The sequence below is a fragment of the Mus caroli genome, chromosome 10, assembly GCF_900094665.2.
Source record: "Mus caroli chromosome 10, CAROLI_EIJ_v1.1, whole genome shotgun sequence".
NCBI classification, from domain to species: Eukaryota; Metazoa; Chordata; class Mammalia; order Rodentia; family Muridae; genus Mus; species Mus caroli.
This window is the reverse complement of record NC_034579.1, coordinates 108,600,245-108,617,864: the sequence shown is the minus strand read 5'-3', so window position 1 is coordinate 108,617,864 and position 17,620 is coordinate 108,600,245. Positions and strand designations below refer to the sequence as shown.

The 17,620-nt window shown below is 42.6% G+C and overlaps 1 long non-coding RNA gene across 1 annotated transcript in view; it reads left to right on the top strand.

The window, feature by feature from the left end:
• LOC110303709 overlaps positions 1-14,895 on the top strand; it is a 66,843-nt gene extending 51,948 nt beyond the window's left edge. Inside the window, exon 5 of the long non-coding RNA XR_002378947.1 lies at positions 14,563-14,895. This is a non-coding gene — a long non-coding RNA (uncharacterized LOC110303709). The remainder of the gene's footprint in view (positions 1-14,562) is intronic.
• The last annotated feature ends 2,725 nt before the right edge of the window (positions 14,896-17,620 follow it).

The following is a 17,620-nucleotide window of genomic DNA, read 5'->3' as shown; positions in this document are numbered from 1 at the left end:
CTAACCCTGTGGAAATCGGCTGCCAGGCTCTCAAGTAAATGGGTCTTGTGTCTCACTTCGTTTTTGCATCCCCCCCCTTTTTTTTAATTGATAGGAGCACAAAGTTCCTTTCAGCCATAGGTATTTGGAAACCTGCAAAGCATCCGGACTTAAGTTACTATAACTTCTTCTCCTCAACTTCAAATGAACAATGAAACAAACATTAATGAGCCAAGTGTCTTGTTTGGTTGTTGTGTTGTTGTTGTTGTTGTTGTTGTTGTTGTTCTTTTCCTTTCAAAGGAGCTCCTTTAAATGCCTGCCACTTTCAATCATTAAAGGGGAAGTGGCCTGCCTTTGCGTGATCTCATAAGAGCATTCATTCGGGGGTTTATTTTTATCTTTGTGTGAAAAGGAAAAAAAAAAAAAGGAAGGAAGCTCTGAGGAGCCGCTCCTGACTGCCCCTTTGTGTTTACTTATGACTCAGTAACCAGGGCTGATAGCTGGGTTTGTTTTTAAGGTAGACTCAGGTTTCTCTCTTCTGAGAAATGACCTACAGCAACAGTTCCACTCTAACTCGGTTTCTGGGTTCTGGGCAGCTGACAAAGAAAATTCCTTTGGGAACGCGCTTGTGGACTCCTGAAAGCTGCCCATTCAGCTGCTTCTAGTGCTACTGGGATGTCCCCTTCGCCAGGTAAATGCACCTTTCTGCCATCTATTCGGGCAGAGGAAACGACCTGGGCCTTGGGTCTTTTCTTTTATACCACTCAGACAGCCTTCCTTGCCCCCTAAGTAAAACAATTGCACACTTCAAGGGTCTGTTAGGAAAACAATTCCCTAAAAACTTCATTAAGTCCAATTAAAACAAGTGACTGGGGTCACACACACACACACACATCTTTCTAATTTTCACCAATATCTGCCATTACTTTGTAACTGTTAAAAATACATTTCTGATGCATTATTAGCAGTACCATTAAATGTAATAGGTGAGAGTTAGGATTAGTTCGCCAAGTAATACAGAACGTGAGAAGCTCATGGATCAGTAGGACAATGAGCTTCAGGAATCTGTTCCTACCCACTGCAGCCCTGGGCCCACCAGTGGTATCGTCGGCCTCTCCTGTCTTTGACTCAGATGCTGGAGAACCAAAATCAGGTCTCCAGGTTTCTACTCCAGACGCTTTCCTGTCTGAGCCCTCATCTCCTCGGCCCATGGCCATTATGATCTGAGTCAACCTCTACACCCTGATACATTCAGTTCTTAGTGTCTCTCTCCTATTGGACCATTTATGTCTGAAAAGCAGAGATCCTGGCCCGTTGCCCTGAGTAGTCATAGCATCTAACATTGGAGATAAAGGCACATAGACCTGCAAAACAGATCCCCAGAATTTTCAATCAGTGGCTCCTTCCTTGAGCTTCCTAGTAAACTCTGAGTGTGGTATCCAAACAGCAATCCCATTTCTATATTTTAAACCTTTCTGGACTCGTTTAACTTCCCAATATATCAGGGTGATATCCGGTCATGCACAAACGCACACAGCCGCAGCCATAGAATATCTTTCCAGAAAGATATCCTGAACCAGTATCACAGATGTGGGTACAGTTTTCAGATCTATAAAAAAAGCTCAAATTAACTCCTTCAAGAAAGTGACATGCAGCCGGGCGGTGGTGGCGCACGACTTTAATCCCAGCAATTTGGAGGCCGAGGCAGGCGAATTTCTGAGTTCGAGGCCAGCCTGGTCTTCAGAGTATCAGGACAGCCAGGGCTACACAGAGAAACCCTGTCTCAGAAAAAAAAAAAAAAGAAAGAAAGAAAGAAAGAAAGAAAGAAAGAAAGAAAGAAAGAAAAGAAAAGAAAAGAAAAGAAAAGAAAAGAAAAGAAAAGAAAAGAAAANAAGAAAAGAAAAGAAAAGAAAAGAAAAGAAAAGAAAAGAAAAGAAAAGAAAAGAAAAGAAAAGAAAAGAAGGGAGGAAGGAAGGAAGGAAAGAAAGAAAGAAAGAAAGAAAGAAAGAAAGAAAGAAAGAAAGAAAGAAAGAAAGAAAGAAAGAAAGAAAGAAAGAAAGAAAAAGAGACACGCTGTTCACAAAACTGGCTTGCGACGGAGTCCCTTCTAGAAACAAAGCTATTCGATGGTTATCAGATCTAAATTCTGCCCCCCAGCCTCAACTGCTGAAATTTGAAGTTTTCATTATTTATCACCTTGATTGCTACAGAGTTTGCGGTCTAGTTATCCAGGAGTAGGGCGGAGTAGGGCGGAGCATGAGGTGCGGTTGGAAGTGTCCCTCATAAATCTTAGGAAAGATCAATCCAGGAAAGAGAGCCAACGGCAAGTGGGCTTTTGCAGGGAGAGATGACACCTGGGTAAAGGGCAGAAACTCCCAGTAAATTTCGATAAAAGTGCCCTCGTATGGGAGCCCTGCCAAGTCCTGTTACTCATGGTGAACGCACAGGGTAAACAAAGGAGGGGAGACTCCAAGTCTGACTGATCCTAGAACCCCTCCGTGATGCAGTCACCACTGAGTCGGGTTTGCTGATGGGATGGAAACCCTGGCAGGGGACAGAGAAGATTCTTATGCTCGCTCGGGGTGGTAGAAAGGGCAGGAGAAGGAACATCAGGGCCCTTGTATTTAAAGCAGTATTTCCTCCAGGGTATCCGATTCCGACTTGGAAACTACTGCGACTTGAATGGGTCCCCGAAGGGTCACATGTTACAGGCTTAATCGCCAATCTCACAGTGTGGAGATGGAGTCTGTAAGAGACGGTCGGGGTATGAGGCATTTACAGTGTTATGGTGGGAGTGATTCTTAGCTTGAGGGTAGATTGTTCCGTAAAAGCATACTCAGCCTTTCACAGGCCCTTTCTGGTACAGCATGCTCTCCCCTACGCCCTTCTCTCTATCTCTGTCACCTCCTCCTGCTCTTATACACTCTTTCTCGAGCGCGCGTGCCACACACACACACACACACACACACACACGCACACGCGCGCGCGCGCGCACGCACATACATGTATGCCTAAGCTTCCACCTTCTGCTATAGAGTATTGCAGAATGAAGGCACTCATCCGATACAGTAAAAGAACTTGATTTCTCTAAGCTGCCAAGCTGTATGAAGGAAACCTCTCTTCTTCAAGACGTATTCACTCTGATATACTCTGTTTTAAAAGCATAAGACACACCTTTAAATTAGAACTTATAGAAAAAAAAAGTCATAACACATCACCATAGAAGTGGCTTCTCTACAGGACACACCCTAAATGCTATCCCTGAAACTATATTTTGGGTGTCTTAAAACCATTGTGAGATCAGCAGTTTAGAAATCAAGGTTTAAAAGATCTGATAAGAGGCACCAAAGAAACTTGCAAGGTGACCAAGGCAATGATCTTTTGAAGTTTCTTTGAATTCTAAGTATCTGGTTTTGTGGTGTCTCTGTTTCCTGTATCTTTATGCATCTTACTCTATTACCTAAGAATTCCTCCTTGGATTTAATGTAATATTTTACATATAGTCAGAAATGGTGATCAAAAATGCTCAGCAAATGTAGTTGCTGTCATGCCATTTGTTACAAAAACAAACAGCCAAGCTGCTTAATTGAGCATCTACTTTGTATTCACTCTGCAACAAAGAGAGAAAGAAGGAAAGAATAGATCTGTTTTCAAAGAATGTATACTAAGATGATCACTTCCTCTTTATATTTATGTTTTCAAAAACTAGTAATCCAAACAATAATTGTCAATGGAGTAGGTATTAAAAAAAAAACCCTAATGACATATTTTAGAAAAACAGGTTCTTTTCTCTGTTATTTTCTGCGTTCTTGGATATATTTGTATCGCACTGTGAGTACTGAGTTCATTTCCTCAAAGATTTCTAATGGTGGCAAGAAAGTGGTGTTGCGGTGCTGTGAGGCCTGGACTCAGAAGTGGGCGGGTAATGGAGTCAGCGCCCATTTTAAACTATTAAAATGAAAAGGAAGTTCTCTGGTCTCCCTTGGAAGCTTCACCCTGTCCTTTGGGGAAAGCTAAGGGGTGGGACTTCCAACCACTTCATTGTGTGCTGATCTAATCCCTGCCTGCCTAAGCATTCTCCTGCCCAGGCTTCCTTTCCTTTCACTCACACAGCCCGCCCATGAAAACCTTCCTTGTCGTCCCCGTTGGAGGGGAAAGCATATGTTATGAGGACAGTCCCTCTTGCTCCTTTGTAAAGTGTTATAAACAAACCGTACTTACATTAATTATAACTCAGAAAGAAGTAAATGTGGTTGACAATTACAAATGCCAATATTTAGTATTCTTTGTCTTCTATAAAAATTTTTTATTTTACAATACTTGTGGTTTGTTCCTAAACAGGAGATAACCATGTCCATCACATTAGGGGAAATATAAAAGTGTGTAGGAGGAAAATACAATTCCGGTCACTAAAATCTGGTAACAAATGATTATAAATAAAACTTGGGTATCTGTGGTGTAGTGATTAAAGGTCCAACCAGACCATGGTAGAGTTGAGATGCCTGTAGACTCTTCCCTGGTGTCTCTCTCCACCTCTGCATGCTCCTTTTATACAAATTGAGACAAAAGCCAGATGCTGTCTGGGATTCAAAGGCCTTTGACAGCCCTTAAAGATGAACTTTCCCAATCTTTCCCCAGGGGGAACTAATTCTTTTTCTTTTTTTTTTTTAATTTTTTATTAGGTATTTTCCTCATTTACATTTGCAATGCTATCCCAAAAGTCCCCCATACCCACCCCCCACTTCCCTACCTACCCACTCCCACTTTTTGGCCCTGGTGTTCCCCTGTACTGGGGCATATAAAGTTTGCATGTCCAATGGGCCTCTCTTTCCAGTGATGGCCGACTAGACCATCTTTTGATACATATGTAGCTAGAGACAAGAGCTCCGGGGTACTGGTTAGTTCCTATTGTTGTTCCACCTATAGGGTTGCAAGGGGAACTAATTCTTAAGGGATTCACCTTAAATGTTCTCCAAGGAGCTGAAGTGCCATTTTCTTTAGTTTATGATGAGAAATGTACCCATTTATAGCAAGAATATAAGCACAGGACCCTAAGAGTAGCTGATGTCTTGGGGTGGATTCAGTAAAGGGATGAGCGTTTGTGTTGCCAAGGTTTGCCACGCTCCTGAGCCTAGCACTCCTTGAATCCGATCAACATCCAGACCCTCCAGATGGGGCCCTCAGTGGGCTCAGCATCCTTAGTGAGTATTGCTGTGACCTACCACCAGTCTTTCTGCCTAAGTATGCCTTTTCCCTCTGCTCTATCTATTCTGATTGCTAACAATCTACAGACAAGGCACGGGGATATTTATTAGGTTTCTATTTGCTGGATTGTCATTGCAACTCAATGTCCCTTCTATGGTTGCATTTAAAAAATAAAAAATCCTTCACTTACATATGATTGATCTATCTGTTTAAGCCTAAAGACTTTACTACCTGATCTCTTGGAAGTTAATCTTGGTTTGTTTGTTTGTTTGTTTTCTTCAAATTAGCATTCATAACCATGTTCGGACTTCAATGCTCATCAAGAGACTAAGGAACACAGAACAGGACTTTGAAATAACCATTTCAGCTTCACTGGACAGTTCACTCTTAAGCCTATATGTGCCTGATTGCTTGACTCTTAAGTGTAAATGGCAGCCTGATTTTCTGGGAGCTCTCTGAATAAGTCCTTTGTTTGACACACTCGAAGGGTTTACATTAGCTGCTGAGTGTGATTAGGTTCTGAGTTCATGGTGATTAAACCCTAGGAAGCGAGTTAAGGTCACTAGTGAAAATTTATAAGTAGAGTCATAGTAACAGAAGACTTAGGCAGAGGTATTTAAGGCTTATGCCAAACACTAACCTCTAAAAACGGAAAGAGCGGACAGAGCACTCACTGAATCCAACACAGGCTTGCCCCATGACTGACCGAGAATAAACAGACATTTTATTTGTAATCCAAATTAGGATCTAGCAAGTGAGGAATTCCGAGCCAGAAAGATTTGTTCAAGAGAGTAACAATATGATGCATGGCTAACTTGGTTCCCAAAGAAGGATAAAGTAATAGCAATTCACGGGAAAAGCTCGTTTAGGAAGAAATCTATAGCCTTTATGTTCCAGCTTCATAAGAAACGACAAAGTATATCGCAGATAAACGCAGGTGGAAAAAAAACAAACAACAGCAACAAAAACAAACAAACAAACAAACAAAAAGAAAACACCCACTTGCTCTCGTTTAAGTAGCTTTTAAACCACCAAGAGTTCTCTTTTAAGCTTTTCACGTGAGACTTGATTGTTTTCTTATTATAAAAAAGAAGACATGAAGCGAAGGGGGTGGGGGGAAGGGCATTCTAATTAACCTGTGGCTAAATGCCTAGATTGTTGTTCCAAGATGAGAAGACAATACTCTACCTGTATTATCCTCACCCATCCCATTCAAATGGCCCAACCCAGTTCCAACCAATGAAAGTGGATTGCTTGACGCATGCACTATGTTCACACATTTATAGTTTTACAGGAGTTACTTCATAAGGGAACAGTGTTCCTCCCGGGAACCATAGACTGCTTAACATTAACCCAGCACTAGCCCAGGGAACCCTCCCTTTGAGTTGTTGGAAGAGCCCTAAAGCAATATAGACTCTTGTCATCACCCTTGGTTTCCTACCAGAATAGAGAGGTAAGATCTATTCCTGAAGACACCACACACTTTGGTCACAGGATGTTGTAAAAATGGAACTGATACTGATCTGAAATCTTCCTCCCTGAGCAGGAACTATGCAAGCAGCGGGTATTATGCAAGCAGCCATGGGAATGAAAGTTATCAACAGTCCTACCCAACTATAAAGCTTACAAATCACCACCAGATAGAAACTGGCAAGATACCCCTAGAGGTGCAATAGCAGTACTTGAATTTGGAGGGAGGGGGCAAACAACATCTGTTGAATTAGACTAAAAGTTCGCTCAACTTTAAAGAACTCACACCTGGCCCTGTAAACCTAGCCAAGAACTCTTGGCTGGAGAGGTCATAGGCCCTACAGGAGAGCCTACTTCCACCATATACTAAAATAACATAGTCTCCAAGCGCCTCCTAAAGACTCCCCCTTAAATTCATTGGTAAGTGCCATCCTCACATCTCACCCAAGGTTCTTTTGGAAGGAGATTGAGACTAGTGTAGAGATCCACTGGTTAAAATGTAAGAAATCAGTGACCGTGAGGTGCCCAGGCCCAACCTGGACACCTGTAACATGACCTCTACACCTAAGGTTTAGGGAACATTGTAGAAGAAGGGACCCTGAAGGCAGTGACAGTGTACTCACATACATGAAATAAATAAATGAATCTAAAAAAAAACAAAAACAAAACAAAATGCAGGTAGGAGAAGGGACAGAAAGACTAGGAGCGCCTGAAGACCCGGATGTCGGCTGTGTGCTGGTTCCTTCTGGAAGGGATAGAGTGCTGTTCCTATGAACTAACACTATGGGGCCCTGAGCAGATCCACAAAGGCTGTACCAGTCAACATGCCCACAGACATAGAGGACAAGTTTACAAGTCCCCATCCCTAAATGAATACCTATAGGTAGTCAATGGCTGCTTTGAGAGCGAGGACCTGATTTTTTTCTTCTTTTTAATTTACAGGGATGAGATTCCCAAGCTGCCAGCCCTAAACAATTGGGGAAATGCTAATAGGACTCAGTAGATTGAGGAGGAGGAGGTGTGTATGTGTGTGTGTGTTTGTGTGTGTGTTTGTGTGTATTTTGTATGTGTGTATATATTTGTATGTGTATGTGTGTTTGTATATGTGTGTATTTTGTGTGTGCTTCTATGTATATGTGTGTGTGTATATGTTTGTATTTGTGTGTGTGTTTGTATATGTATGCGTTTGTGTGTGTGTGTGTGTGTGGTCATGAACTTGAGAGGGTGTGATTAAGCCTACAGGAGGAGTTTGAGCAGAAAGAAGGAGGATTGTGAAATCCTCAAATTAAAGTAACAAAAAGCCTTAAGAGAACATAATATATTCAAACACAGTCTTTCTAGAAACCAGGAAGTGAATTTATGGAGTCTCTCAGAGCATTCTTTGGCTCCTTTTTCATCTACGGTCAGATCTTACTATGGCCTTTCCCAACCTTCTGAGTAACTCTTTTACTTATTAACATCATGGTTGATGCGGAAATGTCTCTCCATGGACTGACCATGTGAGAGCTGAAACGTGTTTTAAAAAGCATTAGTCTTAGGGGTCATCCGAATGCCTGTAGGTCAAGCCAACCCCGGGACTGTTTTACCTCAGGCGGTCAGTTGACTCCAAGTTTTGCCTACATTAATCATTAAACCTTAGGGAACCATTGGGGAGGAGACGTTCCTGGGGTTGGCCTTGCTTTCGCTTGTTGTTTGTTCCTTTTGCTTTGTTTTGTTATTTGTTTGTTTAAATTGTGGGACAGACCCAAACTATACATCGTCTTTATTTCTACCTTGCTCTTCCTTGATGCTCAGGCAGCCAGGGAATTTCTTGATCGCTCTGAAATCTCTCCCCTCTCCCTTCACACTTTAGTGTAAAGAGATGCTGTTAAGCCAAAGAGACTGGCCAAGCCCTCCCTAAAATGTAGAAATAATGTTAATGGGAACACATTCCAAAATCTTCAGCTACCATTGCAAGGCCTGGTGTGTGAGGAGGAACAGGCGGGAGTGTCGTCCAGAGTCCTAGCAACTGTTCTCTCAGCCAATCCCCTCAGGAACTCCATGAGCAAGACGCCCCCCCCCCCCCCCCCCCCGCCACCCGCACAGAGTTCTCAGGGACTAAACCACCAACCAAAGAGTACACACGGAGGGACCCATGACTCCAGCTGCTTATGTAGCAGAGGATGGCCTTATCTGGTCATTAGGAGGAGAGGCACTTGGTCCTGTGAAGGCTCTATGCCCCAGTGCCAGGGCGGTGAGATATGAGTGGCTGGGTGGATGGGGGAGCAGGTGGAGGGGGAGAGAATAGGGGATTTCCAGAGGGGAAACCGGAAAAGGGGATAACATTTGACATGTAAATAAATAAAATATCCAATAAAAAAGAAAAGCAAATGTGCAACTGCGAAAGATTATGTCACCCTTAGCTTTAAGCCCTAATAGATTCCCGCTGCTATTAAAATAAAATCCACAGCCATACAAGATGGGCCCCGGGCTGCCTGAGCATCTTCCCCACCCCCACCCTCACCCCCACCCTCCTAAGCCTTCAAAGCTCTGCTACTTCTGAGACTTACCAAGCACACTCTTCATTGAGAGCTTTTCTCTCCTTCCCACTTCAGAACACCCCTCTGGCACATTTAAATGTTGCGTCGTCTTCTTCCATGGTATTACATATTTTCCGCCTGCTGTTTTGTTTTCTGATTCCTTTCTTGAATTTGAATTCAGGAAGGGGAATTTTTTTTTCTTATTATTCAGAGACATAATCTCCATGTTCTGGGTTAGAGAAGGCACATAATATTTCTTAAACCAGAGACTGAAGAGCAAGCTGTCTAGGTAATCTAATTGCTAATAATAAATTATGAATTATTAATTATTTTCATTAAGATAGTATATACGTGTAGAGGACTTTTAATCCAGCAACATGGCTGCTCTGTCAGGGGATAGGTCTGTATAATCTGTCTGGAATACAGACATGCCACATACCTTTAATTCCTCTGGATGGACTACAGACACACCGTTTATCCCAAACAATGAAAGTAAAGATAGTTTGTAAAAGAAAGCAATCATGTTTGAAAGAGAGAGGGGGAGGGGGGCGGGGGGAGAGGGAGGGGGATGGGGGAGAAGCACTGGAGTTAGGATTGTTAGGTTTCTCAGTACTTATATCAGGTAGCTCACAAGTACTCCAATTCCAGAAGGAAGACTCTGGTAGGTTGCCGACACTCGAATAGGTGGCTCTACAGACTTTATTTAATAATAACATATCAACAATGTCTCATCAACCTTAAAATGTATTTAATCTATATCAATGCAAGGTATTTAGCAGTTTGGAAAATTATGGAGGAGCTGGGGTTTTGAGTATGTGAAAAAAATCCTTATTTTCTGCTTAGTTTCTTTCAAAACCTATAACTATTGTTCAACATAAGTATATAACAGATTTTAGTTACATCATTTTAATTTGATAGTATTGAGTTTAAGGTCCAGAGAGACTTATGACATGAGATGACATAGAACGAAATTTAATAGTCAGGAGAGAAACCCGTGTCGAGAGAATTAAAAAGGCAGTATACAAAAGAACCAACACCGAGAGGAGAAATCAAAGCTTCTGGGATGCTCAGGAAGAACTGCATTCAAAATATTGCTTGTATCTGGCTAATATAACTCCGCAGACACGTACCGGAGCTGGGTGGTCAGCCCCGTGGACCAGAGTCGTAAGGAACTAGCTCGTTTTCCTTACTATGGTTGTTAGTTTCCAACCTCAGTAGAACCCACAATGTTCTGTTTCTCTAGCCTTGTCACCCAAAGAAAATTGTGACACATTACTGTAGTCTCTATACTCGGGAGAAACCAGGATCGAATCCCTCATCCCGGAATGCAAGTTCCTGGAAAACGTCTGGATCTGCGCATGCGGAAAATCATCCAGCAGCGCTATGCAATCCTGGATTCCTGCTTCGTTCTTTGATCTCACGGGGCATTGGATTCTGTTCTTCACGTGATTCCTAGCTATTGTGGCATTTGAGAGAGATTTCTTTGAGTGCCTCTATAAGAAGTTATTATCCAAGGAGCCTTGTATTTCTTCTATTGTACTTAGCATTTACTGTGTATAGGATTCCCTACAGGCTTTTACCGAGCCAATGAAGATTTTAAACCCCTGTGACACAATATTACTCGTCCACATGGTAAGAAACATGTTTCTCTTATATGAGAGTTTGTCTTCCCACCCCTCTGATGTTTCTAGAGGACTGTGGAGTAGACCCATATGCTTTCTTTTGTGGTAAAATTTGAAACGATCACATCAGACAAAATTTGATTTGAAGTCTTCTCAACCTTTCTTCAGCCCTTTTCCAGCTTTGTCACTAAAACTGGTTTCCTCCGGAGCATAGAGCAGTGATCTCTATCCTGCTCAAACCAGTGGCAACGAGCAAGCGTTCTCACCTAACCAGACTTCTCTCTTTACAGCTCTTGGCAACTTCCCATCTCGACTCAAGATTTTTTTTTTTTTTTTTTTTTTTTTTTTTTTTTTTTTTTTTTGCTTGCCTGCTTCCTGGAATCCACACTGCCGTGTTTCCTCTTAACTCCTTGTGAACAGCTTTGAGTCCTATATGTCTACTCCTTTTTGTAATTCTGAATGCTGTTCTGAGACAGGAAACAGATGAGAGTTCTGCTACCATCCTCCCTTCTCTGCCAGCAGCTTTACCTAGTCCTTTGCGTCTAAGTATTATCCGTATCTCTTGGATATCTTCAGTCATGAGACTTTCTCTAAACCCCATATTTATATTTTGAACAGCCCATTTGACATTTCTATTAGGTCACCTCCTGGGATTCTCAAGGCACATCTCTCCTCTTCTTTATGGTAAATTTAAAATCTGTATTAAACACACACACACAGGCACACACATCCATCAATCTTGACTAACCACCAATTTCTCTTGTATAGAGCAATGTATTACATCACTCCATTACATTAAACTTTGCTAACTCTTTATTTTATTTTATTTTATTTTATTGGATATTCTATTTATTTACATTTCAAATGTTATCACCTTTCCTGGTTTCCCCTCCGGAAACCCCCTATCTCATCCTCCCTCTCCCTGCTTCTATGAAGGTGCTCAGCCACCCACTTCTGCCTCCTTCCCCTGGCTGGCATTCCCCCACACTGGGACATCAAGTCTTCAGAGGACCAAGGGCCTCTCCTCCCATTGATGCCTGACAAGGCCATCCTCTGCCACATATGCAGCTGAGGCCATAGGTCCCTCCGTGTGTACTCTTTGGTTGGTTTTAGTCACTGGGAGCTCTGGGGGTGGGGGGTCTAGTTGGTTCATATTGTTGTTCTTCCTATGGGGTGACAAACACCTTGAACTCCTTCAGGCCTTTCTCTAACTCCTCCACTGGGGACCCTGTGCTCAGTCCAATGGCTGTGGTGCTAACTCCTTTTTAAAAAATATTTTTAAATTTAATTATTTTATATGTGTGTGTCTGTGTAATTATATATGCATATTTGTGCACATGGGTTTACACATCTCTGTTATGTGCACAGGCCAGAAGAGGACATCTGGTGTCCATCTCTACTCCTCTCTGCCTATTCCTGAAGAGTGAGGGTCTCTTCCGCTAAACCCAGGACTCACATTTTCTTGATGGGAAGCCAGCAGCCCCCAATCTCAGGTCAGGAAGCAGCATGACATAGATGTCCCATTATGCCTGGGCGTTCTACAGGCTCTTAGTCTCTGTGCTTTTATCTGTTGTTTATCTCTCTATTGGACAAAATCCACTGCAAAAAGGAAGCTTTTCTGACAATAGGTGAGTGCTGCATCAGTTTCTGGGAAGAAAGATAGGCATTTAAAAGTCAGTCTGATTCTATGGACACTTCGTAACCTAGGGTTTATGAAGTTCCCAGGCACAGGTGCTTGGCCCACTTAACTGATGCCAGGCTTTCGTTCTTCTGTAGGTTAAGCCTCAAATCCAATTAGAATACTCTACAACGCTTCCTAACATCCATCCCACAATTGCAAGGATTGACGTATCTTGCTGCACTAGTCATTGTTGTAGATTCTAGGATCGATAATGGGGTAAATCTGTCGACTTTTCTTCCCCAGAAGTTTGCAAAGCATCTCCCAGCACTCTACAAGCTAGCTTCCAGACCAAGCTGGACTTGATCTTCCCGTGCTCTGTGACCAAAGTATGCGCCTCTTCGACAATTGGGTGTGACCATCACATTATTGTGGGCAACCAGGAGCCTGTAGAGTTTTGTGGGAGTCTCTGAGACCCCTGATCAGCAAACTGAAGCAGGTTTTCTAATACCTGGTAGTGGCCCTTTAAATTGCCAGGAAATACCAGTTCTGTATTATATGGTAGAGGATGTCTTGGCTTATAAGCAGCCTTCAAAAAATGTTACACAGCATACTATTTTATACTCCTTCATGCAATGCATATGAGTTTTTATTGCTTTATATCTTTGTCAGCATTCAATGTTGTCATTGCTTTGGGTTTTAGCCATTCTAGTAGATATACAATGAAATCTCATGACCGACTGAATTTCCAGTTCTTTAATGACATTAGATATTGAACATATTTCCACATGCTTATTTGCTATCTGTATATCTTCTTTTGTGAGTTCTTCAGATCCTTTGCCCAGTTTTTAACCTTACCACAAAAAAAAAAAAAAAAAACACACACACAAAAAACAAGAAGTTAAGGATTTGTTCCTCACCAAGGTCTCTTTTGAAGTGTGCTGAGGGAGAAAACCCACATGGAAGAAGAGGAACTTCTCCTAGGCCTTCTCAGTAGAGGAAGCTATCTCCTACCTGAAGGGTCCAGATGAGGAAGTAGCCTTCTTTGGGGCTTTTACCCTCAGCTTTAAAGACTTCATTGCAAATGCTTTGCATTCAGTATTACTCAAGGGACGTAGGATGCCTGATACACACATTGGGTAGATGTCCTTGGCAAACAGCCACTTAACTCATCATGGAATTCAGGCAGCCTTGTTCTAGAATCACAGGAAGAAAAGGCCATGCAGGCTGACTGGCAAAGCTGTTCCCCAGAGTCAGGGAGCATCTAAGAGATGCCTGCCTTAAAGCAACAGTTCTCAACCTGTGGGTCTCCACCCCTTTGGCAAACCTGTATCTCCAAGAATATTTACATTACAGTTGATAATAGCAGAAAAATTATAGTTATGAGGCAGCAACAAAAATAATTTTATGGTTGGGGGTCTCCACAACTTAAGGAACTGTGTTAAAGGTTCACAGCATCAGGAAGGTTGAGAATGGCTGCTATAGAGGATCTAAGAAAGGAGTGTCACATGTAGGACAATCCACTGAGCCTCAGTTTCTCATGGAGGCCAGAGTGAGGTGATGTTTGATTAATTTGATCCAGCTCTACTCCATTGTGGGAAGCCACATACGCCATTACAAGATGGCGCTGGCTACCGCTGGCCACCACCCATAAGTTTGGGTAAACAACCAATGTGCGCATAGTAGAGTTTTTTTGCCAAGTCACTGCCTGGCTCGAGGCATGCAAATGAGGCACTGAAAGCATAACCAATCGGGTGTAGACATGCCTCTCCTAGGCCTATATAAGCAGCGCCAGTTCTGGGGCTCGGGGTCTTTTCGCCTCTGCAATCAAGCTCTCCCAATAAACGTGTGCAGAAGGATCCTGTTGTGGCGTCTTTTTTGCTGGTGAGACGGGCGCTCACACTCCATGTTGATTGGGCTTCTGAGTTGAACACCCAGGATGATGCCTGAGGTCAATTTAGAACCAGAATTCTAAGTGGGAATCTCCATGTTCGTTGCTCTGGTGACCACCCTTCATATTGCAGCAAACCTGTATCCAGACTTACAATAGCAACTCACCTGGAAGAAATAGGACAGTAAGTTATTATTATTATCATTATCATTGTTATTGTTATTATTTATTCGATTTTGGTGCTTTGTTTTGTTTTAGTTTTGAGGTTCTCTGTCCTGGTTGGTCTTTTGTCACCTGGACACACCTAGAGTTCTCTGAGGATAAAAGCTTCAATTGAGGGAAAAAAATGCATCGATCAGCAAAATTGTCTGTGGGCAAATCTGTGGGGCATATTCTGGATTGTTCATTGAGCCCACTGGGACCTGTGCCAACCCTGGGCCGGTGGACTTGATAGTGTAAGATAGCAAGCTGAATGCGCCAGGAGGAGTAAGCCAGGTAGTAGTGTTTCACCACAGCCTCTGCTTCAGCTCCTGACCTCCCTTCCTGACAGACAACAACTGTAAGCTGAAATAAACCCTTTCCTCTCCAAGTAGCTTTTGGTTGTGGTGTTCCTTACAGTACTAGGAACTTAACTTAAGATATTCTCATTCTATAGACCACGCTGACCTGAAACTCAATATGTAGCCCAGACTAGCATTGAACTTATAGCAATCCTCCTGCCTCACCTTTCCTAGTGCTGGGATTACAAGTGTGAGCAACCAACCCTGGATCCAACCAATGACTTTTTTTCTTTTTAGAGGAAATAAAAGACTGGCAAAATTCTCTGGGGCTTCAAATGTGATGTTTGAGTTTTTACTCTCTTTCTCAGTGATCTGGGCTTAATCTGCCTTGGTTAATAGAATTTCTGTAATGGCATTAGAAGCTCATATGCTCATTGGTGGTTCTAGGCTTTCGGAAGAACTAGAATCACAGGAAGGTCTTTTGCTGTGTGTGCTGGTCCACATGTCCACAGGTGCTCTGCTTAATGTTCAAAGTGACATATTTGAGGGACATCTTTCTCTGACCCCCCCCCAAAAAAAAAACCACATGCTTTTATAAAAGCAATGTTTTCTCCCATTTTATGATTTTTTTCCTATTAATTTCTTAGGAGACAAGTACCGTATCATGGGCAATAAGGGTCAGAAATATTATAATTTAGAGACTTATTTTCCTTATCTACACATTTGGTTATTCCTACTAAGGAAAAGCATAAATAAACCCTCCAGCATTGCTGGCTCTCGGCTAGCTCAGCACTCTGTGTGACCTTTGGAAGTCACACAGCAGGGCCATCCACACAGTGTTAGTCTCTCCCTAGCTGTGCTATATTTAAGCCCTCAGTCACGTGGCTTGCAGTAACAGTTACCTGGACTTGCCTTCCTGGACTTAAAGATCACTTTTCTGGAAGCGCTTGCTCTTCCCCTGAGCCTGCAGATGACCCACAGGCTCACAGCTGTGAGATTATAAATATTGGAATCAGAATTTCCAGGTTTCCTTTGTGACTTTAACCTTTGGTTTTCTCAGCCTATCTGCTGTAGTAACCTGGGACATTAACCCATAAAAGGAATGGGAAAAGATGGTACCCAAGATCCTGGAAGAAGCCTTCCTATTGAAAGAAAAGATACAATTATTCCTCTCTTATCCTGCCTGCCTTCTTCAGTACGCCTATCTTGATGGGATCACCTTAGAGTTAAGAGGCTCCCACTTCAGCATCTTTTGACCACTGAATAACGATCTTTCTTCTCTCATTACTCGTGAGCCTTTGGCTTTCTCCAGCAAGGGAAGAACTGCTTCTGTTTCTCAGTTCCATTATCTCTGGGATAAGTGTCACGCCCACTGCTAGTAACCTACTGTACTCTGTTGGATTCTATGGAAACTTCATGTTTTCAGTCTGCCAAGACTGTTAAAGTGCTGAGGCTTTCCTCTACTTTCAAACTACACATTAGGCTGACTTAGTTAAATGATGGCTGTCACAAAGCTAGAAGGTTCCGTAGCCTTAAATACAAGTGCATATACACCATGGCACAGCAGACTGAATGAGCTTCCCCATAGCAGGGGCTTCTCACGTCTCATAGCAGAGCTATCCATAAACGCAGGTGGAGGTTGATCACGCAGTAAGTCCAAGTCACAGTTTTGGACACAAGATTGGGAAACTGTAATCTTTTAAAGAGACGGCTTCCCTTCTGCCATCAGCGGGGAGGGCATTATCTCTCTTCCAAAACTGTTGGCTGCACAAACATTCTTGAGGAGCTGGGGGAAGACCTGGGGCTGCCTGTGTTTTCAGAAGACATGCAAAAACATGAGGGTATCCTTGGGAATCTTCTTGCAATACAATATCTGTAGCACCAAGAGAACTGCCAGAATAAGGATTCTATTACCTAAGGATAATTTTTAAAATCCTCTTATAGTTTTATGTAACATAGACAAAATAAACTCCCTAGCAGAGCATAGAAGATCTTCAACAATTCATCTCCCAGTTACCTCTTCTACACCCAGTCCTAAGATGCCCTAACACGTGTAATCGATGCCCACTGACACAGACTTCTTTGCTTCTTTTCTTCTTTAATTAGTTCTGTCTTTTCAGTCATCTCCTTCACCCTGCCTCAGATGCCTTTCCCACATCAACAGCTTCGTCAGTACAATCAGATTTATTTGTGTATTCATCCAGAGAACAGTGCTCACGTGAGATCATTTAAAGCTTAGTCTTTTCCTGCTCATTCACTCTCATCACACCACGTCAGCTTTTTATCATGGGGACAAAAAATACCTAAGGTAACTTAAAGGAAGGAAAATGATTTTTGGCTCCTGGTCTCAGAGGTCAGAGCTCATGGCCAGCTGGTTTGGCTGCCTTTGGGCTTCTGAGTCAAAGCATCCCGGGGGGAACTGTGTGGTAAAGGAGAGCCGCCACCTCCTGGCAGGTAGGAAGGAAGAAGGAAGAGGAAGCAAGCAAGGGTCTACATCCCTCTCAGGGTGCATCCCTTTCAAAGGTACAATACCAGCAACACAGTTTTCCTCTGCTAAGCCCCAGCTTCTGTCAGATCCCAGCAGCACTACAGGCTAGCACCCAAGCCCTCCCAATTGACGAATGTTTAAGAGCCAAACTAGAAGCCCCCATAATTCAGTCTATGTGGTTCACTGCTGGCTTGTATTTCTCTCTACTAAAATACAGCCTGACACTTTACATTTCTTCGACTTTGTAACTCTCATTCCAAAATTTATCTAGTAAATGTTAATTAAATGAAAGAAGAATGCATGTTTTAACATATGTGTGTGTATGATA